This window comes from Chiloscyllium plagiosum, chromosome 11, assembly GCF_004010195.1.
Source record: "Chiloscyllium plagiosum isolate BGI_BamShark_2017 chromosome 11, ASM401019v2, whole genome shotgun sequence".
NCBI classification, from domain to species: domain Eukaryota; kingdom Metazoa; phylum Chordata; class Chondrichthyes; order Orectolobiformes; family Hemiscylliidae; genus Chiloscyllium; species Chiloscyllium plagiosum.
Genome location: NC_057720.1, coordinates 66,609,006 through 66,634,152, shown reverse-complemented (window position 1 = coordinate 66,634,152; position 25,147 = coordinate 66,609,006). Strand labels below are relative to the sequence as shown.

At 40.4% G+C, this 25,147-nt stretch overlaps 1 protein-coding gene across 5 annotated transcripts in view; it reads left to right on the top strand.

The window, feature by feature from the left end:
* The window catches only part of LOC122554496 (zinc finger protein GLIS3), a 455,475-nt gene that overhangs the window by 13,850 nt on the left and 416,478 nt on the right, over positions 1-25,147 (top strand). The window lies entirely within an intron of this gene.

The following is a 25,147-nucleotide window of genomic DNA, read 5'->3' as shown; positions in this document are numbered from 1 at the left end:
GTGTATAGTTCTGGTTTTCAATCAGTTATTTTCTGATTTTTAAGTGTTTTGAATCACCCCCCAGATGCCTGGTTCTGGACATACTTCGGGAATTTGAAATGAAGAGGCAGTAGACAGGTGTTTCAGGGCAAAAGAACCTCTTTGTTTACTTAAAATATAAAAGGTAAGTACAATATAAGAAAGATAGGTAAACGCAATAAACAATGAAATTGACACAATTAGTTGTACACCAGTAGCTTGATTGACACTATAAGAACACTCGGAGAAAGTGAGAACTGCAGATGCTGGAAGGGCTTATGCCAGAAACTTCAACTCTCCTGCTCCTTGGATGCTGCCTGACCTGCTGTGCTTTACCAGTGCCACATTTTTCGACTATAAGAACACTATCCTACTGACATACACAGAAAACAACAGTGTTTAATTTCAGACTTGTTAATCAGAATTCCTACACTTAGGGTCCCAATGCGCTGTCATCACCTGTCTTCCTCTCCCTTGGTTGGAACTTTGGGGTATTCGGTATTTAAGCTCACCACTGAGAAACATGGTTTTGAAGTGCACCTGGCTGTTGAGGTTATTGCCATTGTTTGTCTTGTTTCAGAGTAGGCCCATGTCTGGAAGCTGTTGTTCAGATAGTGCTTGGTTGGCTTCCTCACCTCAGATGTCCTTTATTCCGATGATACTCTTGGTTCAACTTTTCGAGTCAGCTTCTCTGTTCAACCTGATTGGATTTCTCTTGGGTCTTGCTTTAAAAGCTGCTCATTGGGCTGGAAGTTTATTGTTGGAAAAAAGGCCATCTCCTCAGGTGAGATTGGGGCTGGCTGTTATACTGACTGTGTGCCTCGTTCACTACCCTCAGATCTATGGTCTTCTTTAAGCTCTTGATGTTCTCTTCTGAAGTCAATTGGCTTTCCAATGATTGGAGTATGTGTGAATGAGTTTTGATCGAGGTTGAATGACCAATATCTCTATCGGCCCCCTACTGTCTCAGCTGTGTAGCCCGAAATGTAAAAGCTGTCTTGGGCTAGTGTCTGTTTTGATCAATTGTTCTTTTAGAGATGTGGTGTAAATTGGGATTTCAGGCTGAACAATAGTCCCAGACAGAAATCTCTATCCCTAGGCCCTGTTGGCTGTGTATTTTCCACAGAGCTCAGGCCAGCTGTCCCCTTTACTTCTAAAAGTTTCAACAACTCCAGGATTTTGTCCAGCATTTTAGATCTTGGAGATTTTTGTTTGATCCTACAGCTGAAAGCAGCCAACCTAACACTGCCCAGAACCTAGCTGGCATGTTGGGAACAGCAATTTTGAGTTGCCACGTTCACTCACCAAACAACTGAGTATTTAGTCTGAAAAGCATTTATCAGATTAATTTGATGGTTGCCAGATTGAAGAGTGCATGCATATGAATCATCATCATAAAACAGACCTATGTAATGGCTATTTTATACAAAATCTTATTATGCTGAAGTATCCTTACAATTTGGATCACTGGATCTAATCACATAAATCCTGTCAAGCCAGAGTTTAAGTTGTAGAAGCGAATCATTAACACTGTGAGAGGATGATGACCATGCAATATTAGAGGAACTATGTGTCTTTGATTGTAAAGAAGGGGAAGCAATTATTACTGTGTCAACTGGTGCAGCGGATTACTTTCTTTTTAGTCTATGGGTCTTTGTTTGAATATATACCAGAATATTGGAATAAGAGTCTCCTTCCTTTGTTGATCGCAAGGATTTAAGTGGAATGAGTTTGCAGCAATGTCAACTCAGTTCATTGTGCAAGTGAACCAAAAAAACACACAGAAGTACCTCTAAGTAAGCATATTTTGTAGCATTAGTCCTGGACACCAAAATCACAGGACAATTAGGTGGGAAAATGGAAATGTCCACTGGTGCTTTTCTGAAGTTTTAGGTAAGGCATCAAGTTTGGCAGAAAAGAGCAAATGTAATTCCATCTATCTTTTATGAATATATGGATAGAATTGGAAGCAATATTGACCTGGACTTTTGGAAGCGTGTCTCCAGTTAGATTCTTTCCATCCATTTCAGTGATAAATATTTTTGTTCTCTGAGATGTTGGACATACAAGCTGGTAGTGATGAAGGTAATGAGGTATCTGCAATCAGCAGTCTAACACTTGTAGATCCAAGCAGGTTCTGTTAATGTTAAAAGAGAACTTCAAACTGCCAAAATAGTTGAATGTTTAAAACAAATGAGTTTTACTTTACATACTGTGTGACAGGGGTGATGTGCTTCAATTATACCGGACTCTAGTGAGAGCACATCTGGAGAACTGGGTACAATATTGTCTCCTTATTAGCAGAAAGATGTAAATGAATTGGAAGCCACTCACAGAAGGTTTGCTGGCATAAACCTAGATGTATTATCTAATGAGAAAAGTTTGGATGTATCTGATGGAGTTTAGAAGAATCAGAGGTAACTTGATTGAAACAGATAAGATCCTAAAGTGTCTTGATAGGTGCAAGTGAAAAGATATTTCCACTTGTGAGAGAATCTAGAGTGACGGGTCACAGTTTCAATGCCTTCCATTTAAGACAGAGATAGGGAGAATATTTTCTTCAGAGGGTTATGAGTCTTTGGAGCTCTCTTGTTCACAAGGCAGCGGAAGCATAGTTTGAATATTTTTAAGTCAGAAGTAGATGGATTATTGATAAGCAAGGACTGAATGATTATTAGGGCTGTTAGGAATCTGGAATAATCAGATCAGCCATGATCTTTATGAGTGTCGGAGTAGGCTTGAGGAGTCGAATGGCTTAATACTCCTCTTAATTTGTAAGTCTACATGTAAGTAAAGCAAACACTGTTAAATAAACAATGTTTTCGGTGAATACTTATACCTTACATTGAAAAGCAATAGTAAAAAATAATCACATATACTTTAGAATAAAATAAACCTCGCCTTTTTCTTATGAATTTCCCCAGAAACCCTTTTGGCCAATCAGACTGTTGGAGGTTCCTTCACTTCGTGAGACCAAACTAAAATGCCACAGCTATCAAGAATTCACTTCCAATCTCCTCAATTGCTATAACCGAAGATATGAACTTTCTTGGATCCTCCTACTAGCGGAGTTGTTGGTCGGTTGATTGAGCCGGTAGATTTTCTTTGCTTCATCTGGAGGCTACACAGCACTGAAGATGTCACCCAGAAGGGGGAACAAAAAATTTGTAAAATATTCAACTGGCTTGGCAAATCAACCAACAACTCCAAGCACAATCCGAGCTACAGATCTTCACAAAAACCTTCTCCTAGCCTCCAGCTAAATTACTTTCCAATTTGCCTTAGTTTCCTTACAAGGCTTCACTACCCTCTTGCTGGAGGCCTCCACATCAGAAATACTGAAGCTTTCTGACAGCCATTTTAATTCTGCTCTAAGCTGCTTTACGGCTGTTAACAAGCTGTTTTTCTGCCTAAGGAGAAAGTGAGGACTGCAGACGCTGGAGATCAGAGTCGAAGATGATGAGCTTATGCTCAAAACGTCGACTCTCCTGCTCCTCGAATGTGTCTGACTGGCTGTGCCTTTCCAGCACCACACTCTGCAACGACAACTGCTTGTTGAAGAGGGGCTTACCCCCATCAACATAGATTCTGTTCACTCTATGAGTAACACCAACATGAATCCACTGAAAATAATGTCACAAAGACTAGCAGTGGGAAAATGGATGCCTCAGTGGTGTTTGATTACGATGCCCTTCATGGCCCCAGTTGTATTTAAAACTCAATATCTCCAGTCACAGATGAGGAGTAGTGAAAGGTTGGATTCTATGAAGTGCACAGGATCAGAGGGACCTTGATGTGCATGTCCATAGATCCTTGAAGACAGCATAACAAGTAGATAACTTGGTTAAAAATTTTTTATGGGATGCTTGCATTTATTGCCCAAGGCATTGAACACAGGAACAAGGAAATGCTGGAGCTGTATACAATGTTAATTAGCCACGGTTCAAGGATCGTGTACAGTTATGATTGCCACACAGAGGAAGGTCGCGATTGCTGTAGACAAGGTGCAGAAGAGGTTTACCAGAAGGTTGCCTGTGCTAGAGCAAATCAGCTTTGAGAGTGAGGAGACAGGCTGCAATTGGTCTTCTTATAGGAGGGAAGATGGGAGGAATCTAATTGAAAGGTAGAAAGTTTTGAAGTGTATTGACAAGGTAGAATAGGAAGAAAGTGTTCCCCTTAATAGAAGGGGTCAATAACTAGGGGATACTTTTAGAGTAGGAGCAGGAAGTTTAGAGGGATTCGAGGAGAAAATCTTCATCCAACTGGTTGTGGGTATCTGGAACTCACTGCCTGAAAGGATGAAAGAGATGGGAACTCTTAAAACATTTGAGAGCTACTTAGCTGAGTATTTGAATCCCATCGTATACAAGGCCACGAGCCAAGTGCTGGAAGATGGGATTAGAATAGATGGATGTTTGATGATTGGCATGGATACAATGGGCTGAAGGACCTCTTTCTATGTTGTAAATCTTTTATGACTCTATGACTTTACATAAAAATCCCACAGACAACATTCCAGGATTCCAAACAAGGCTGCATCCTGAATTACTCATGGCTTTGGCACTGAGGTTAACTATGTCTGATAGATAGAAATCAGGACAATTCTCCTCAGGCTAACTGTTTTCAGTTCGCCAGCTAAATAAAGGCTACCTGTAATTTTTAGGGCTTTTGCCTTGATAACTTTTGACATCATTAGTACACACAGACTTAATTTGAATTACTGTTATTTAAGGTATTCTGGTAGTTTCTAAAGTTTAATATTTTTAATTTCCTTATTCTTACAAATTGAATCTTCCCAAACTAGAAAGTTTACTTTAAAATATTGATATGAACCATGAACTAGATAATTATGATACAAAGGCAATTACTGATATTTATCTTTGCACCTTTAAAGTAATAAAGCACTGTGTTTCTGGAATGAACCGGAAACGTAATTTACGTTTGGGATTGATTTAGAGAAGGGAGCAGAGGTCCCTTTCAGCTAGAAATATGCCTGAAGACCAAAACCTTCTATGGGTTAACTGTAACCAACTGAAGCTCACTATAAAGAACAATATTAAGTAGACTCTGATAATATTAAAAATTAAATGAAATCCAGACATTTTCCTGTTTTGATACATGACCGAATTACAATTCTGTTATTCTGGGATGAGATCAAAAGTTGACAGCACATTAGGAAACAGTGAAACTGGTTTGAGGAGTTACATTGGAGTGGGAAGATGTGCAGAGTGAGTGGACCCCCAACAAATAATTCTCAAGCAGTTTTGGGAGCTGCCACTCAGTTAGAAAAAAACAAGTGAAAAATTGGAATGGTGGTAATAAAACTTGACAAGAATTAAATATAGCTCCTGGGAAGAAACACTGAACATTTGAAGTAGTTATTCAATGGTGTCAAAATATCTAATGCTGATGGCCTTAATCTTGTTAATTAGCTAGATACTGAATCAGGATGAAATTAAATTTTGGCTTGTGGTAGAATCTTGGTGGGATTATGGGGGGAATATTCATTAAGTTGTTTGGCAATAAATATTTTAAATAGTGAGATTCAAGAAGGTGCAGAAGGAGCTGCTGATATACAGTTTCTGCAACACCAAATTTGAGTTTCATCTCAATTTGTCCTTCTATTGTGCAGCTGTAATTAAAAAAGTGAAATGTTAATCAACATATCTGAGCATAAGGTAAAAGTCAGAGGAAACCATGGTCACCCTGTACAGTTTTAATTTTTCTTCAGTCATTCTTGAGATGTGAGCATCATTGGTGCGGCTAGAATGGATCATCCATCCTTAATTGCTTTTTAAAGAGGACAGAGATAAGTTTGCTTCTTCTCTGCTGCAATTTTGTAATCTAGTGCCCTAGCAGGACAACTTCTAGTGCAAAGGTTAATGTCTCTGACAAACTGAAACTTTAGATTTGAGTTCCACCTCAGAGCTTATCACCCAAGGAAGGTATATTTATAACATGGCCAAATGAGTTAACTATCAACCTGCAAATCTTGCCTGAAACATGCCAGTAGCAGGTAGTTGGGCCAAGAAAGATTCCTGTGCTGTGTGACAGTGAGGCAGTTGGAGACTCAAACAGCACTATCAATAGCTTCAATCTACAACATGGATGCAAGAAAATGCACATTGCCACAGCAATTTTAACTCCCTAAGAGAACAGGAATATTTGGTCAAACAATGTTTTGAATATTAATGCTCTCAGTGCAGACCTCCATAAATGGAACTTCATCTGTGTCCATGTAGTGCTGCAAAATGACATAAATATGCATTTAGCACCTACATAGAGAGTCTTACAAGCACATGTAAATTAAGACCATTGCCGAAACTGAAAGTGGCATACACCATGTCTTCACACATGGCACCAAGTGCCTTCACTAGGTTTTCTCCTTTCCCTGCCACCCACTACATCTTAGTTTAGTTGCTGGTTTCACAGCTGAGGTGGAGGAATCCTGCTAGACAGAGGAGTCCAATGGCCTTGGGGGGTTTCGATAGGTAACTCTGTGGGTGCTTATGTTTAGATAGGTCAAACGTACTACCAGTCTTCGTGTCAGGGGCCTGTGCTTTGGACCACCCCATCCACTAGGATTTCCAAGATTCTGCAGTGTCATCTTCACCTTCTCCAACATGTTCAAAACTCTGTCCTTGACCAAGCAAAGTAGCTGTGGAATGCCACTGCTCATCCAGGTGCGCAGCTTGCTCTTAAAATATGACGTGGCATAAGAGATGCTGGAGTTAAGTGAATATCTGTTGAGTGGTGAGTTGTTGAAATGGCATTTAGTAAGATGGTGTGGAAGTCAGATGTGAGAGGTACCATAATGGGTTAATGCGGTGGGATTGGTTAGATAGGGCAAGAAAGCATGCAAAGGCCTCACAATGAGAAATCCTCCAAGAATTGTGATTCAGGCCATAGTATTTGAGTTGCCTTGAGGGATCCTCCGTATGTACAAACTGAGGTCCTGTCTAGTCTCTGAGGTCAATGCAAAGAAGTCCGATAACAACATTTTGAAATTGAACAAGTGAGTTATCCCTGGTGGCCTGGACAATATTTATCCCTCAATGAACATTGAATAAAACCTAACTTTTCTGGGCGTTATCAGATTACTTTCCATAGCAACTTGTTGGGCACAAATTGGCTACCACATTTTTTACGTTACAACAATGATTATATTTTAAATGTACTCCATTGGGTGTAAAGTACTTTGGGAAGTGCTAATGTCCTGCAAGAAACTCAGCAAATGTCTCTTTTTTGTTTTCTTTTGTTGTTGTTTGGAAAGTTCTAGAACCTTTACCCAGTGACTGAAGAAATGGTAATGTTGTTCCAGGCCAAGATTACATGCGACTTGCAGGGGAACATGCAGGTTTAGGTGTTCCCATGCATCTGCTATCATTGTCCATATAGGCAGTAGAGTTCAAGGGTTTAGGAGGTGTTGTTGAAGAAGCCTTGGTAAATTATTGTAGTGCATTTTGTTGATGGCACACATTGCAACTTTGTTGCATTGGTAATGCAGGAACTGAATATTTACTTTGGTGGCTGGGATGCCAATGAAGCAATTTTTTTGGCCAGGGTGGTGCTGTTGAGGTTGTTGAGAGGTATTGGAGCTGCAACAATCAGAGTAATGAAGGGTATTCTGTCACTCTTCTGAGTTGTGTTTTGTGTATGGGAGACAGGCTTTGGGGAGCCAGAAGCTGAGTGACTCAATGAAAAACACCCAGCCTCTCATTTGCTTTTATAGACACAGTATTTATGTAGCTAGTCCAGTTCTGGCCGAGATGTTGATGATGGGCCTCCCAATGGTAATACCATTTATTATGGAAAAGAGGACTTTAGATCCTCTAATGTTGAAGATGGTTATTCTGTGATATTTGTGTGTTTTAAATATTAGTTGCAGTTTATTGGTCCAAGCCTGGTGTGTCCCAGTCTCCTCACATGTGGATGTGGATTGCTTTATTTTATGAGGTATTGCATATGGAACGGAATACCTTATAAACATTAGTGAACAATCCCACTCCTCATTGATGAAGCAGACGAATATGGATGAGCCCAGCTAGGACAATACATTGAGAAATCCCTGCACTAATTTCCTTGGATTGAAATGATTAGTCTCCAAAAACTATAACTATCTGTGTGCTGGCATGATTTTAACCCAAAGAACAAAAAACAAAGAAAATTTACAGCCCAGGAACAGGCCCTTCGCCCTCCAAGCCTGAGCCAATCCAAATGTATTGTCTAAACCTATCGGTCAATTCCTAAGCATTTGTATCCCTCTGCTCCCCACCTACTCATGCATCAGTCCAAACGCATCTTAAATGAATCTACTGTACCTGCCCCTGCCACCTCTGCTGACAACACGTTCCACCACCCTCTGTGTGAAGTACTTGCCACATTATCCCCCTTAAACTTTCCACCTCTCACCTTGAAAGCATGACCTCTTGTTATTGAATCCTTCACCCTGGGAAAAAGCTTGTCTCTATCCACCCTGTCTATACCCTTCATGATTTTGTAAACCTCAATCAGGTCCCCCCTCAATCTCCTTTTTTCTAGTGAAAAATAAACCTAACCTACTCAACCTCTCTTCATAGCTAGCACCTTCCATATCAGGCAATACCCTCTGCACCCTCTCCAAAAGTTTCCACATCCTTTTGGTAATGTGGTGACCAGAACTGTACACAGTATTCTAAATGCGGCCGAACCAATGTCTAGTCCAATTTAAACATGTCTTGCCAGCTCTTATGCTCAGTACCCCATCCAATGAAGGCAATCATATCAAATGCCTTCTTGACCACTTTATCCACCTGTGCAGCAACCTTCAGGGTACAATGGACCTGCACTCCCAGATCTCTCTGCCCATCAACGTTTCCCACGGCTCTTCCATTCATTGTATAATTTGCTCTAGAATTAGACTTGCCGAAATGCATCACCTCACATTTGTCTGGACTGAAAGCCATCTGCCACTTTTCTGCCCAACTCTCCTATCTATCTATATCCTCCTGTATTCTCTGACAGTCCATTATGCTTTCTGCTACTCCACCAATCTTCGTGTCATCTGCAAACTTGCTGATCATACCAACAGTGCCCTCTTCTAGATCATTTATGTATATTACACAACAATGGCCCCAACACTGACCCCTGTGGAACACCACTGGTCACCTTTCTCCATTTCGAGAAACTCCAACTATTACTCTCTGTCCCCGTGTAAAGTTTTCTTTTTAATTTCTATGTTAATTTGTCAAGCACATTTTAAATTCTGTGTCCCGTTCTAGCTTCCAAAGTAGACGTTTAAGCCTTGGAGATGGTTTAAAAAAGTCTCAAAGGGTCATGGCTAATTTACAAATGCCTGACTTGGAGTGCTTGATGCTTAAACTCTGTGTTTGAATGGTAAAGTGTTCCATACCCTCTCCATCTCACCCTAATATTAGTGAGCACAAAAGAAAGCAAAAAATGAAGCAAACAAAAAATCTTTGAAAAATAATATGCCCGACTGTATTGTGCCTTCTAAACCGTTCTTGTGATCTATCACTAGGCAGTAAATATTATATTAATTGCTTTTTGAAATTCAACTCAGTGAGTTGCAGGGAATTGTTACCTTTCTCTTTCTCCCTTGAGTGACTAGAGCCCTGTTTATGAGACTTTTGCTCACAAAGTCTTTTAAAATGGTTATTCCTTTGCAATGTTGAGTCATTGCAGTTTCCTGGGTTAATAGTTTCTTCCACATTACTGTTTGCCCAATGTCAATCAGCCTTTTCATCCTCTAACAAAGAGATGCACTTTTCAGAATGTCTCAAAGAACTTTGTAGTCAATGCATACTTTTGAAGTGCACTCACTGTTACAACATTGGAAATGCATCATTCAGTTTGCACACAGCTAGATCCCACTAATTGCAATATGATCTTGACCAGATAATCTTTGGTTAGTAGTTTTAGTTGATGGATAAACTTTGGGTAAAGCACTAGACCTCCTTGCATATCTTTATCCTTGTACAGACAAGAGAGCATGTAAGACCTCAATTCAATATATATTCTGAATGACAACATCTCTGACAGTGCAGCACTCCACCAGTACTACAATTAAATATTGGCCGAGATGATGTACTCATGTACCTGGTGTAACTTGCAAGTTTCTAATTCGGAGGTAAGAGTGGGACTGGTGAGCAAAAGGTGACATCTAATATATAGTTAAAACCAGGTTTTGTATTGTCAAATCATGTCAATCAGGGCCAAAATATAGATGTAGAACAACAACATTATTGAAAAGAATAAAGAGAAGATGGGGTAACGAAGGAGTTACTGGTTAAATAATAGCTCCCATATACATTATTTAGCTTAATTATTATTGTTTTTATTATTCATGTATACACAAAATGTTGAAGCTTGCAGGAGGAGGAAAAGATTAAGAACAGTGCTTGGAAAAATGAGGTCAAGTGGGAGATTCCTAATCTCAATATAGTGAGGATTAAGGAGAAAGAACAGTGAGGCAAACAGCATAGAAGGAGTAAAGTTAGAAAGACAAGAGGAGCATTGACCAGGATTTTATTAATAAATTAGATAAAATCAAGAAAGACTGGAGTACAGAAATAAGATTGAGCACTTAGAGGTGGATGAAAAAAATTGTGGCTAGAATTTTACCCTTTGGTGATGGGTTTGGATGACAGGAAGGCTGGAAAATGGTGTAGGATGGCATTGTAGGGAGTTTCCTGGATGTCTTCCCATCACCATGCCATTTTGCAAGCTACGGAAGAGCTGGCAAATAAACTGTCCACTGGGAACTCAGTTGAGCAACACAAGTAGCCAATTAAGGTCCTTTTCCTCCCCTCCATGGTCATTTTGCTGAAGTCAGAGATGGGAGGTTATTGCAATGTGGGAGATTGTGCAGTAAAGCCTGGTGATCTCAGACCAGACTCTGGGCTGAGTGTCCTTTTCTCCAGTTACTCCACAGTCGATGGAACCGTCTCTCAGTGGCAGTTCCTCCTCTCCATACTTCTTTGATTACCTGGGTGTGTCTGCCTAACCCAGCACTCACAAAGCCCCTTTACTCCTCTTTGAGGTCACCTGGATAATGAAGTATTCACTGTTTGAAGTTACAACTTCAGAAATAGCCATTGCTAGTAGTGGTTTTGGTGAGCTGGGCCAGCAGCTCTTGGAAGTAGGCCTCAGCGTCAGTTGGGAAGACATCTTTGGCAGAGGTCACCTAATTGGTCACTATGGTAAGGACAGTTCTTCCCAGCTCCCTTGGTCTTCTAGTCTGGATCACCTCCTACTCCTGCCACCATCAGCAGGAATTCAGTTGTCCTTGTAAAATTTAGTCATGTAGTTTAGTAGATGAACTCCTTCAAATTCTTGAAGAATGCACAAAATATACTGGAGACTCAATTCAGAAATGGGAGAGGTATTCACATCTTGGGTGGACTTAGGTTATAGAGTAATGAGAGAAAATTTCCTTGATTGTTATATCCCCAGCTCTAATCCTTCAAGACAAAGGGCTGAATTGCACCATATTTTGACAGTTATTTTTGTTGAGTTTTATGGAGGGTTTCTGTCCCTGAGGATTGTGAGTTTTCTTTCACTATCATTCCAAACCTGCCTCATTCACTACTTAGTCTGCCCCAATGGAACCCCTTTAATCTGATGCTAACCCAATTCTCCCATTCACAGTATTAGAAAATACTTGCCATTGCTGTGGTATTTCAGGATCCCTGATGCCAGTCCATTTTGAATTAGTGACATATGGGTTTTTCTTTGTGTCTGAAGAGTGTAATGATTACGTGGGATGTATTTCTGTAGAATAGGTGATTTTTAAACTAATTTTGAGTAGCTTTCAGATGGGTTTTCTTTTGGAGGTTTTACAACTGAGAAAGGTAGACCATTATGCATCAAGACATTTGATCAGAAAATTCTGAATTTGTTTTAAAGTTTAAGGATAGCATCCATAACTTGGTAAAATGCTATTTTCTTATGTCAGTTTTGGGACAGTTCTGCAGAAATCCTTTGAAGAAGATGGATTCATAAACCAGTACTTCTGAGAAGGAGAGAAAATAGTAAAACTAGAACAAAGAGTTTGGTAATAGTTCCAGATGATAAATATTTGGATTAAAACCCTGAAGACATTAATTGAAGTTGAAATCCTTTAAACTGAGGTGTTTGAAAAGTCCATAGAAGGGCAACCTGATTTTCAAGACTGGGAGTTGAAGTCACAGTTAACTTACGCTTATTGAGGTAGAAGAAAATTTTTTTTCCTCTGGAGTGAATTTTGCACAAGAGGTGTTTTTGGATATAGTCAAGGGGTACTTTTGGAATCTGTAAAGGAATGTTTTGGGATTAATGGGATTGTATATCTACTGTCTGTTTCAAAATCTTTGAAAGCATATTGTATTTAGATAGTTTGGTCTATTCTATTTTATCTTAATTTCTTAATAAATTTTAGTTTTATTGATGCTTTTGTTTCAATGGGAGACCATCTAGTTAAAACCAAAACAAAACAAAATATGATCTACCAAGCCAGATTTCAATCTTAAATCTGACTTGTCCAGTAATAATGTCAACTGGGATCATAACACCACTTTACCAAATGCCAGCTCCAGGCGTATGAAATTAAATATCAAATCTGTTGGTGCACTGAACCTCCATGGAAACCAGATGGTTCACACTGTTGATGAAAATCAACAACCACCTCCGCCCCCACCCCCACCAACATGAACCCTTTCTCTCATGCTGTGTCACCTCTCCCCAAATATTTGAGTTGCCCGTTTTATATTGTCTTCTGCTCTGAATCTCAGAATTCTGCTTCCAGTCCCTATAATTAAGTTCCTCCACCTTTCTTCCTGTAGCACTGGTCCCCTGACAACTCCTTCTGTTAGTAGATAGACTGACCATTGCCCATCTCCTTGAATAGCTTGGCTGGGTAGTGACCAAATCCATGACTGATATGTATACAGAACCCTAGCTGTTTCCACGACTCCCTGGACTTGTTGCACTGTACCCTCAAGGCTGACTATGACCAAGTCCCGAGATTGAAGAGATGTGGAGCCCCCTGACTGTGACTGTCTTGACCTGATGTCTGATTGTGCCCATGCCCCTGGACTGAAATGGGAGATTGTCCCACACGTACTGTGCCAGGATCCTTTGATTGAGGTGTGGCTCCTTGGACTTGTTTGAAGACTACTCACGTTAGACTTTTGAGACATGGTCACTTGTTTGAAGCACATGCAGTGGGCTTGCTGCACAAGCTGCTGGCACGTGGTCCAGGTATTAGATTGATGGATCACAAGATGTCCACCCCCTTGACTGATGACTGCTTACAGTCATGAAAGGTTGCCTGGATTTGTGTCTACACTAAATTGCAAGACAAAGCAGCAGTGCTGTGAGCCTTTAATCCCTGGCTAAGGTGACAGATTGTTGCAAGGCAATGCAAGACATGGTAAGGCAAGGATGCTGTGAATGTCTAGGTAGACACTAAGTGATTGTACACCAAGAATCAAGTGAGTAGCCTTGAAATGCAGCCTGGCCCAATCTGTGAGTTGAGTGCCTGTCCCTGCATGTAAAGTGTCTTTGTAGCATCATTCCAATAATAGTTGCTGACAAGTCTCAATCTGAAATATAGCAGTATGCACTGTTGTGGGTTCGAGACCTCCCATGAGGATACAGACATGTTGGCACGTGTTGGATACCAGGGTTCACAGGCTTGGGGTGCATGCAGCCACTGCTCATAGAGCGTGCCTGGGGACGATTGTGCCGGGTGTTTAAGATGAAGGTTCATAGGAGCAAGCCAGAGCATTGGAGTTGTCAGGTATCAACCCTGAATGTTGGGAATTCTGTGTGTCTAGTTTCTAAATGAGATGAGATCATGTGGTAATGAGGGTGGTATTAAGTGCTAATCCCTGTTAATAAGCCTCTTCTCGTAGTTGGTGTGTAGGATTGCTGGATGAATAAAGAAATTAGCTGTCAAATTGAAGGAAACAACATTTCCATTGCCCATTAATAGGTTTGGAGATGAAATTGCAGTGGTTCAGATGTTTAAGTGTAAAATGTTTTATTAAGAAAAGGAGTGGATATGTTAGATGATTGAATGTCTCACAATACTGAGATAAAGAAGGAAGTGGAAAAGATGACGGCTGCTTTGCCTACTGGTATTAATAGGAAAATATTTATCAAATTATATTTGCATTTCTGAAATTTATTGTAATAACAAGATGCATGGAAAAGTTTTTAATATGATGAAGCAATTTGTTATAGTACAGCTGTATGTTTGATACAATTTATTACATCACAGGTACCTGGTTAAAGTTTTTTTGTATTACAAATGTGCGGGAAGGGAGAGTACAGTAAATGACTGTACAGATGCTTGCACAGTTGTTCAGAGTAAGATGAGTTGAAGCAGTAAATGCCTCGTGTATTGTTACTTTATGCAGTGAAAAGAAAAGCTCAGTGCAATATTTTTCTTGATTGGTGTTTCATTATCCAAACAAAGGAATTAGCTGGACATCCCTGGTCTCAATTACATTGGATAATTGACATTTTTACTGTAACCACAATTCGACTAAATGCAGGCAATGAAACCAAACAAGAGCTGATTCATCCAAAATTATTGTAGGAAGGAACAGAGGAAACTATTGTGTAATAAACTTGTAAGGCATAGAAAATAAGTTAGCTTTACGCTAATTAGATTATAGTATGAAAAAGATTTTAGGCTTTGGAGTATTAAATTTTGATGATTGAATTATGCATGTGGGAGGTAGAAAAACATTAAGAAATAATTTTGATCTAAGGTTTGTGTTTTGGTGGTTGTATGGAGATGATTATGTGGCACTGGTATGATGTTTTATCATGTGGTGTTCAATAAATCATTTCCACTTTGGAAAGTTTAATGTTTTCACGAAAACTTTCAAAGCCAGCATAGAAACTGCATCATCCATTTTGTGTGACATTTTCTACAACTTCACACTGAAAATATGTCAAATGATTTATCATTTTGGTGGCGTAAGTAATTTTCAAAAGTATTGGTGCTCCTCATCCAGGTGAGTATGAGTTTACAGGGAAGATTGCCTTCAATTTCCAGCTGTGGCAAATAGAAAGGATGGTGGAGACCTCCTCCTTTCAGATTTCCATCCCTCTATTCTTTGGAACATTCTTGGATAGCCTGATTGGTTGGTTGTAAATGAATAAATGAATAAACACCCGCTATAGTTGCAGGCCAGGTGTTAGTATTGAAAGGGGACAATAAGAAATATAAACAATTTCTTGCCTCACTTTCTTCAGTCTTGCTTCAGAAGGATGACAATAGGACTTGCACATGACCCTCCCTGGAATGAAGGTCTCAGGAGGGCCGCTGGTCAACACTGCAGTAGGTGACTGCTGCACTTGGTATTTGATTTTTCTCTCCTTTGGGGTCTGTAGGCCTCATGATCTTCTGACAGCAGCCAAGACAGAATGAGAATAGTGGTGATAAGCACGCATTCTGAGCTGTTTGATAATGATTGATTGAGCATGGTCAGGATGGATTTGTGAATGAGAAATCATTTTTGATGAACTTGCTGGAGTTTTTTGAAGATGTTTCAAACAAATTTGATGCAGGAGAACGAATAGACACAGTGTACTTAAGTAAAAGGCTTTTGATAAAGTCTGTTACAGGAAGCTGGTTAGAAAATCTAAAGTATGGAATAAGAATTGGCTAACAGTCAGAAAACAGAGAATAACAATAAGTTGTTCATTCTTGCATTGGCAGGCCAAATCTAGTGGAGTACCACAAGGATCAGTAATTCAGCCTCAGCTGTTTGTAATGTATCTCAATGAGGTGGATTTGGGGGCCAACTGTAATATCTCCCAATTTGCAGATGAGGCAAAGCTGTATGGGAATGTTTGCTATGAGGAAGTCGTAAAGTGGTTTCAGGAGGCTTTGATCAGGCTTAGTGAATGGGCAAAGTATTCTGTAGAGTTTTGAAAATGAGGGATGATCTCATTGAAACTCTACAAAATATTTAAAGGATAGAAATGATAAGATATTTTCTCTGGTTGAGGAATATAGAACAAGGGAGCACAATTTAAAAATAAGGGGGATGCCACATGGCTCTGACTTGAAATTATTTTATTCAGAGAGTGCAAACCTTTGGAATTCTCAACCACTGAGGGCTGAGGAAGCTCTATCTTTGAGAATGTATAATGTAGAGATTGATAGATTTCTGATTACCATGGTGAACAGGATTATGAGGCTGGAATGGTTAAAAGGCATTGAAGTGTTTGATCAACCAAGATTGTATTGAATGGAAAGGACAGACTTGATGGGTTGAATGGCCTACTCCTGTCCCTATGTTCCCATTTTACTGATCATTCTGCAAGATCCTCTTTGTCATCATTCTTGCAATATGGACTCCTTTGAGAAGCCAATAGTTAATGCCCAAAGCTAACTGCCCTTGAGAATGTGATGTGACCTGGGTAATTGAACCATTGCAGTCCATGCAGTGCCTTTAGGGAGAGAGCTTCATGATTTTGATCCAACAAGGAATAATAACATTTGTACAAATCAGGATGGTTTGTGACTTGGACAGAAACTCGGAAGTGGTAGCTTTCTCAACGGCTACTGTCCGCAGCCTTTTGGGAGGTAGAGGTGAATCGTTTGATTGTTGTTGTCAAAAAAAAGCCTTGGCATGTCCCTGCAGTACCTCTCATAGAAAATACATGCAGTTATTGTAAGCCAGTGGTAAGGAGAGTAGCTGTTTAGTTTATTGAGTGAAATGTTTATGAAGCTGACCGGTTATGATCCTGGATGTTATTGAACTTCTAGAGTTTGAACAGGAAAGTGGAGAACATTCCATTCAACTCCTGTCTTGTGTCTTGTAGGTGGCGAGTCCAAAGATGAGCCACTCATCACACAATACCCAACCACTTCAGGAGTCGGACTTGTGCAAGGAGTGTCCCCAAGCCACGGTAACAGTTTAGTTCATGATATTTGAGACTCTGTTTGTGGGTCTAGCTTATTTCAGGTGTACTGCAGCAGTCTGGTACACACTAGTGATGAGAGAGAAAAATTATTATGCTTAACAGTGATCTTGATGTCAAGTTTTCCTGAGACTGTTTAGATGTAACGTAATGACTCCTCCGCGCTGTTCCTCAATCACTTTCAGTAAGGAGCAACATGGGTTCGGTCAAGACTTCCTAGATTGTTGTTCACGGTCAGGAGATGGGGTTCTGGGGTTGTGAGCTCCAAGATAACAATGGCTGTAGCTGTGTAGTTCATACTGTTTTCTAATAGGTGCTGGGCTGCTTGCAATTTGTGTTTTCATTATTGGTGTGTTGGTCTAATGATTGATTGTGGCTACTGCAAAAAAGCCTATGAAAAGATAAAGCTTTTGAAAAAATCTGCATTTTCATCAAACTCCCCCCCCATGAAGCAGAAACCCTCATAACATTTATGAAGTATTTCGGTGTGCACTCGCAATGCCAAGACATGCAATACTATGGGCCAAGTGCAACACAACTGAATTAGAATTGTTCATTGCTTGATGGACCCAGGGCCTTTTTCTGTGCTGTAGGTTTCCAGGACTCTGAGGGAAGGGGCTGGGGAGTGGTGGCAGTGGTGGTGATGGTGAAGGAACAGGAGCTGAGGGTGAAGTAGGGAATGATTGCGAGTGAAGAAGGGGGATATTGAGGTGGAGGAGGAGGAGATGAGGGGTGAAGGAGGAGAAGGTATGAAGGAGGGGAATTTGGGGTTGTGAAGGAGGGTGAAAAGGGGGGCGCGGGGATATGACGGAGGTGGACATTGGGATGAAAGGGGGAGATTAGGAAGAGGTGGATGGGCACATTCACCTTCTTCCTCAACCCCTAATTGCTCAACAAACTGAAGCTTCCTCCTTCTCTAACCCCTTTCTAAGAAACCCTGACTCCACATTTCTCCCCTCTGAGTTCAAACATCGGGGAGATGTAGATCAAAGTTTCACCTACTTTACCTAATGAAGCATTCCAAGGTCATATGGAGTGCAGCTTGAATGCAAAGTAAAACACCATTACATCATCAGGATTTTCCAATGCAAATGCAGCATAAGTTAGAGATATAAATAGTTCTGACTAATAGCTTAACTGTACATTTGTGATATTTAGGTTTATATGCAAATCTTGAATGTGAAAAGTTTAGTCCAAAGTTTGAGACAGGCAAAATTAATTGTTTCGTTTCATGCTGCCTGTGCATTTATACTGCTATTCCAGTGTACAGACTGCACAGATTTTGGATAGGCTCCTCTCTGGAGAGTTTGACTCTGGTGAGTTGCACATCGGAATGTGAAATACAAATCCAGTAGACTGTTATCTGTTATCTGTTAAAGGACTTTCTGTAAAAAGGAGATAATGGAAAATAGATACATATTTTTCTCAGGACAGCTGCTTTATATGTCAGTAGGTTTCTTAATGTGAGTGGTAGCCTTGAATTCAGAAGATGTGTTTCTTCTTCTCTTGAGTGAGATTACCTTGGAATGTTGCATAAGAGAATAACATAACTGCTTTCTGGATATGCATCATAAAATGGGCAGATACCATCTAAATGCAAATGATTTCCAATCATGATAAACATATGTTTTACATGAAGAAATCTGATGCCCACAGGGCTACCATATTTAAATATTTGCAAATCAGGTAACCTGGGTACCTCTTAAAACCCCTTCATCCTCTGTAACTGATACCTCTTTTTCACATTTGTTGAGGTTGGAAATGTTGCATTGTCCACTTTGTGTTTGCTGCACAGAATCATGCGTGATGTACCAAATATCTAACGTGGTGCTTTGGGAGTATATAGTAGATCCTGTGCTCATCATGGTCTCTAAGGGGAGATTTGTCACAGGTTTAGGTGTTTTCCAACGTGTTCAGATACTTAGGAAGGAGGTGGCATCACCCATCGGCAGTCTGTCTTGTGAAATAGAAAGATCTCTTGATATGTTTGTGCAGATCTCAAAGGATTTATAGACACAGAACCTACGACAATGATGGGTGTGATCTGAATGTGTGGGTTCTCTTCCTCATCTCAATTTTGCAGTGTGCACCTCCAAAACAAAAGCTTTCTTCTTTGTAAGCCATGGGATCAAAAGTCAAAAAGCGTTTGAGACTATTGAAGCAAAAGCATTCGTGAGGAATGGAAAATCAGCATGAAAAGGTTAAAAATGGAGGATAATCCAGCAAAAAAAGCTAACAAGTGGCGAAACAATCACGTGACTATAGAAGGTATCACCAAAGACTTGAAAACATATCTGCTCTCCTGAAGCCATGTTTGCAGTCCAGCCCTAGTGCCTGAGTTTTAGAGACTAAGCTTGCTCTATGGATGGAGCTTCATGAGAACTTATAGAATTATTTGCTCTGATATTTTCCTCTAGGGAATTGTGCAACCTGTGAGCTAATTGTGCTGCCCAAATCCTCTCATCTTGTTTAATCTCGTTTGGTTTTCCACATTTTCAGTTATTTGAAGTTTGAGTCTCTACTGCATGATTATTAGATTGATGTAGATTGGGCTTTGATTGGAAACATTAGCTAAAGTAAATGAAACAATGCAAACAGTTTGATTAGAAGGTTGTGACAAAGCCCACAAATCCCAGGCAAAGCTATTGAAAAATATGTACTTGATCCTTGTTTGGAGAAAAACAGTACCAGGAGAGAACAGTACAAAGTACTAATTACAAAGAACATAAACATCAAAAAATGGCAAATAATGCTTAATTTTCAAAACCAACCTTGTGTTTCTTTTCAGCAATGGGGTAACTGGGCGGCATGGTGGCTCAGTGGTTAGCACTGCTGCCTTACAGTGCCAGGGATGTGGGTTCAATTCCCGCCTTGGGCAGCTGTCTCTGTCAAGTTTGCATGTTCTCACCGTGTCTGTGTGGGCTTCCTCCGGATGCTCCAGTTTCGTCCCACAATCCAATGATGTGCTGCTCAGGTGAATTGGCCATGATAAATTGCCCATAGTGGTAGGTGCATTAGTCAGGGGTAAATGTAGGGAAATGGGTCTGGGTGCATTGCTCATTGGAAGGCTGGTGTGGACTTGTTGGGCCGAAGGGCCTGTTTCCATACTGTACGGAATCTAATCTAATCTAAATTCCAATGGTAATAAAACTGAAAATGGGTGCAGAACAAAACACTCTGGGAATTAATGTTTCACAGAATTGGTACTCATTTAATAAACTTATAAGGGGATTTTTAAAAAAAAGTTGACAAGGCCCAAAGTGCTGGACATCTGTCAATCTTCAAAGTGTTTGGAGGGGTAGGGCATGCTATATTAAGATGTTAGCCCATCACTGACTTTTTTTGAACAATAGGAATGGGCAATAAATGCAATGTTAGCAATTCTATCAAGATCTCATAAACAGTTTAGAAAATGTTAGTAGTTACATGATATTGGCTGAATTTTGTATGTGCATCTTCCTGAATGTTATGCAGCTGGATCCTGCCAGCTGCTGCCTTTTGGCATTAACCCCTCCTCAATGTGTGCAATCAGGGGGCCAGCGCATTCCCATGCCACAACATGAGTATGCAATATGCCCCATTGACCCATAACACTCCTGTTCTGGTGAGGTGCAGGAGCTCTTGGGAGGCAGCTGGATTCCTTCTCCTAACTGAGTAGAGCATTGTGGACACAGCAACTCCATGGATTTGTGCTCAGTAAGAAATTTAAAAATAAAGTTATCCTCAACTTGCAGAGGGACCAGGCCTTGATTCTGGATCATAAGTCTTGGTGAGGTTGACTTTTACCCTTCAGAAAGCTGATACGTTTATGTGTGTTTTATTATGCTTTGTCTATCAGCCTTCAAACTTATATTCAATTTATTTGAGGCAGAGAAAGAATGAACTCCTAGAACTGGAAACAACCATCTCTCCAGCCATCTCCCAAATTAGAGGTTAGTGTACTCTGCCCTCAAGTAAAGTCACTGGATTCCTCCACGTAAAATAAAAACCAACATTTCTGGTTGCTAGTGGAATATGTGGCCATTCCACAGCCATGATGGTGGCAGTCCAAACCTGAATGAGGGCTAACAGCACTTTATTTATTAATTTATGGGATGTGGACATTGCTAGCTGGACCAGCATTTCAAGTTGCTCTTGAGAAGGAGGTGTACTGCTTTCTTGAACCATTGTAGTTCATATGCTGTAGGTAGACTCTCAATGCCTTTAGGGAGGTAAAGCCAGGATTTTGACCCAGTGGTGCCGAAAGAATGACAATACATAATTAAGTCAGGTTGGTGAGTGGCTTTCAGGTGTGGTGTTCTCACATATCTGTTATCCTTGTCCTCCTCAATGGTATTGCTCATGGGCTTAGAAAGTGTTGTATAGAGAGTCTTTGTGCATTTCTACAATGCATCTTACACAATTGCCCAATACTAGGCTAAGCATGCATGACTGTCAGTTGCACTCAGTCTTGCGTGGCGTCTGCATATTCTGTAATGGAAAATGAGACAATGCAACACTGGCCATGAGGATGGGTCCACAGTGTTGGAGTTGGTCACCATTTCTACACTGGAAAGATGGGCACCAAGATCTTTGTTAAATCCTGTATATGGACACCCATCATCTGGAAATAAATACTGCTTTTTGTCTTCACAAGGACTGCACTGCTACCAGACTGGCATGGACAGATACACCTGGGATGGATTGTTGTTCAGGACTCTGCCAATTTGACCAGAAGTGGTGCTGCTGAGTCATTCTTATCATTTGTCATGAAAGTCCCCTGTACAAAATGGATGCCCTTTCTACCCTTAGTACTTCCAATTAGTATTCAACACTGATTCATCAGCTAAGAGAGGGAAGTATTTGGCAATCAGCTGGAAAGTTTCCTTGCCCATGTTGATCTTACTTTGAGAAGTCAAGGGGTCCAGAGTTAAATTGAGGACACCCAGAGTCACTTTTCCCTAAATGTATACCACAGAGTTACCACCTCTGATGGGCCTGTCCTGCTGATTGGAAAAGACATACTGAAAGGTGATAAGGAAAGAGGTTATGACATTTTTTGCAAACTACCCCATTAAAGTCCTCACTTGAATCCTCTGCAGCAGAATTTGTGTACAGCCTCCTCCATTGATTTGGAATGGAAGCTGTTCTATTGCTTGTGCTACCATTTCCCCAGTCTGATTATAGGCCTTTGTGACTGGCGTCTCATTACATGCAGATGCCCTCTCTGAGTGCATTGTTAATTTTGTGCAGTTACAATATTAGAGCTAGTGTCTGCAAGTGTGAGATTGAGTGAGGCTGTTAGTTCATCATTTATCATTTCTTCCTCTTCCATCCTTGCTCCTGTGACCTTGCCTGTCAGGTTGCCTTTCTTGAAAGCACAAAGGGTAGGGTTGCAATGAGGAGATGCGTGTTTACACCTGTAACTTGTGAACCAGAAGAGATTATGGGGTGAGGGGGAAGTGGGTTCTCAGGAGAAGTATATTATGTGAGAATATACAATTATCTTTGCTGTATTCAGCCCCACTCCTGCCCACTGCCTCAATCATATCTCCTCCAGTCATGTCTCCTCCAGCAAGAAGAGGCTATGAAACCATACCTGCTCTCCGATTGGTTAGTTACTGCTGCCTTCGGTCGGTTTCAATTTTAAGGTTTGTAGAATTGCTCTGTTTTGGCACTATCTCTTTAACTTAAATTAAAAATGAAAGGTGCCATGAAATTTGTTATAAACTCTGCCTGACAGCAAATGTGGGTGATTTTACTGTTAGATATTAAAGAGATCCAGGATTACTTTACAGGAATAAAATGCAAGTCCCATTTGGATATGATGGCAACTTATGTGCTTACAGTGGACATACTGAGAGTCTCCAAAGTTCCAGAAAAATGATGAGAGTATTGAGAGGTAAGCTCTTGTGCTTCAACCTGTCCATTCATTTTCACACTTGGATCTTATGGGTAGCTAATCAGTATTTCTATTTAGATGTAAGGCCTATGTGATGGGAGATGGGCTTTGAGATGGAAATGTCCAAGATACCTTTGAAATCCTACAGGCCAGGTTAAGCTAACAGGATCTGGGAGAGGGAGAGCAGCTATAGTCATCAAAATGCTGTGGTATCTATGTAGGAATGTATATGGAAGCACGTGCTCCGATTGAAAAGACCAAATTCATGTGGAGTTAAAACAAGGCTGGAAGATTCACCTGCTGTGTGTAAGAGGAAGAAACCTCACTGTGATAGAAAGGTCAGAGATTAAAAGTTCAAAGGTTGAGAAAGAAAAACAATAGAAGTAAATCCTTTGGAGTAAGAATCCTCTTGGACTAGTTCAGCAGAAATTAAATGCCCATTTAAAGGAGATTGTAAACACTGTTTGCTGCACTAAGGTAATGGTTTGCGTATACTGCTTTTTGTTACAATAAAAGTCTTAGAACTCTTAATATGAAGTTTTAATAATTTTTGTGGAGGCAAATTCACCTTAGGAGAGAGGAACATGTGTCAGTGACTGTGATACAATGTGTTTGAATGATGTGGTTGTCATAGATGAACATGTGTGCAGATTGTGAGAGGTACATGTGAGACTTTTGGTATTATGAAGTATGTGAGGGTAGGGTGAAGTTATATGTATGAAGTATGAATTGTTCTTAACTGTTCTTGAAGACGTGATGGAGGGATATGGTTAATGTCGTGTTGACACTGAACTTCTAGTAGTACTGCATTTCTCTTCTTGGAACTATATTGCTGGCATTGACTGCGATGGCTCATTCCTACTGCCTTAACAGTATCTATCTGGAGGGTCTCAGTCCCTTTTAGACGAATGATCTCGCTTCTATTCTGTTCCTGCACCAAACTGTCTAGTGCTGTGTAACAGCATGTTGTGCCATTGTTGTGTCTTTTCAAGGCCAAAGTCTGTTTTAGCGTGACTTCCAGCATGTGTTCCAATAAGAGATGCAAGCCAGTTTTAAACAGTTCAGGGAAACTTGAGCTGGTGTTAGCCTCTCATGATTATTCATCTCCTGCTGAGGCATACAACCACTCAGTATTACACTTAGCACTAACAGCAGGCTGAATTACATAAATGTGCATGCAGCATGCACCACTGCGCCCATTTCTAGATCTTGTCAAATTTTGGACCTTCTGTATATGAAGGGATACTGCCTTCTTGGGATAGTCTCAAGAAAACCTTGTTTCTGTTTGTAATACTCACAATCCATTGCTAGAATTCTTACTGAAACCTCATCATCACAACACTTAATTTATTTTTGACAATGATGACAAAGGCTCTCTTTATTTTCCAAAAGGATTTGCAGAGTGCTGTCTCCTCAATGAACACTTCGGCCTTCCTGCAGAAACATCAAGCTATGATACTTCTGTTGGAAAAACGAATGCACCTAACAGTCTGAATACAAATGTATGGTCCACTTATAAAGGAGTATGATTTCATTTTATAGTGATGGCATTGTGCATTGAGATCACACAGACACTTGTGTTTTAAAATCACAATAAAGTGTGGAAGAATTGCAAACAGGCTAAAACTCTAAACTATAGATTCATGTGAATGGACTGAACAAAATCAATTACTGTCCAAACTCATTAGAGAGAAAATTAATCCCCAGGGATAGATCAGGTAGTGAAGAAAATGTTTTGAAATTCTCAAATTAGGACTCTAAACCAATTCCAACCCATGCCAAAATCTTTAACAAGAATTTGACTGAACTTTTACTTTCAATGCTTGAGGAATCTTTGGCAGGTTAAAGGAGGGAGAGGAGCTATATCCTTGAGCTAAATGTCTTTATTGCATGGCTTGTGGGCCAGCCATAACAAATATAACTTGGTGCAATCTGATTCCACCTTTAGTTAGAATCATAGAGATGTACAGCATGGAAACAGACCCTTCGGTCTAACCCGTCCATGCCGACCAGACATCCCAACCCAATCTAGTCCCACCTGCCAGCACCCGGCCCATATCCCTCCAAACCCTTCCTATTCATATACCCATCAAAATGCCTCTTAAATGTTGCAATTGCACCAGCCTCCACCACATCCTCTGGCAGCTCATTCCATACACGTACCACCCTCTGCGTGAAAAGGTTGCTCCTGAGGTCTCTTTTATATCTTTCCCCTCTCACCTTAAACCTATGTCCTCTAGTTCTGAACTCCCTGACCTCAGGGAAAAGACTTTGCCTATTAATCCTATCCATGCCCCTCATAATTTTGTAAACCTCTATAAG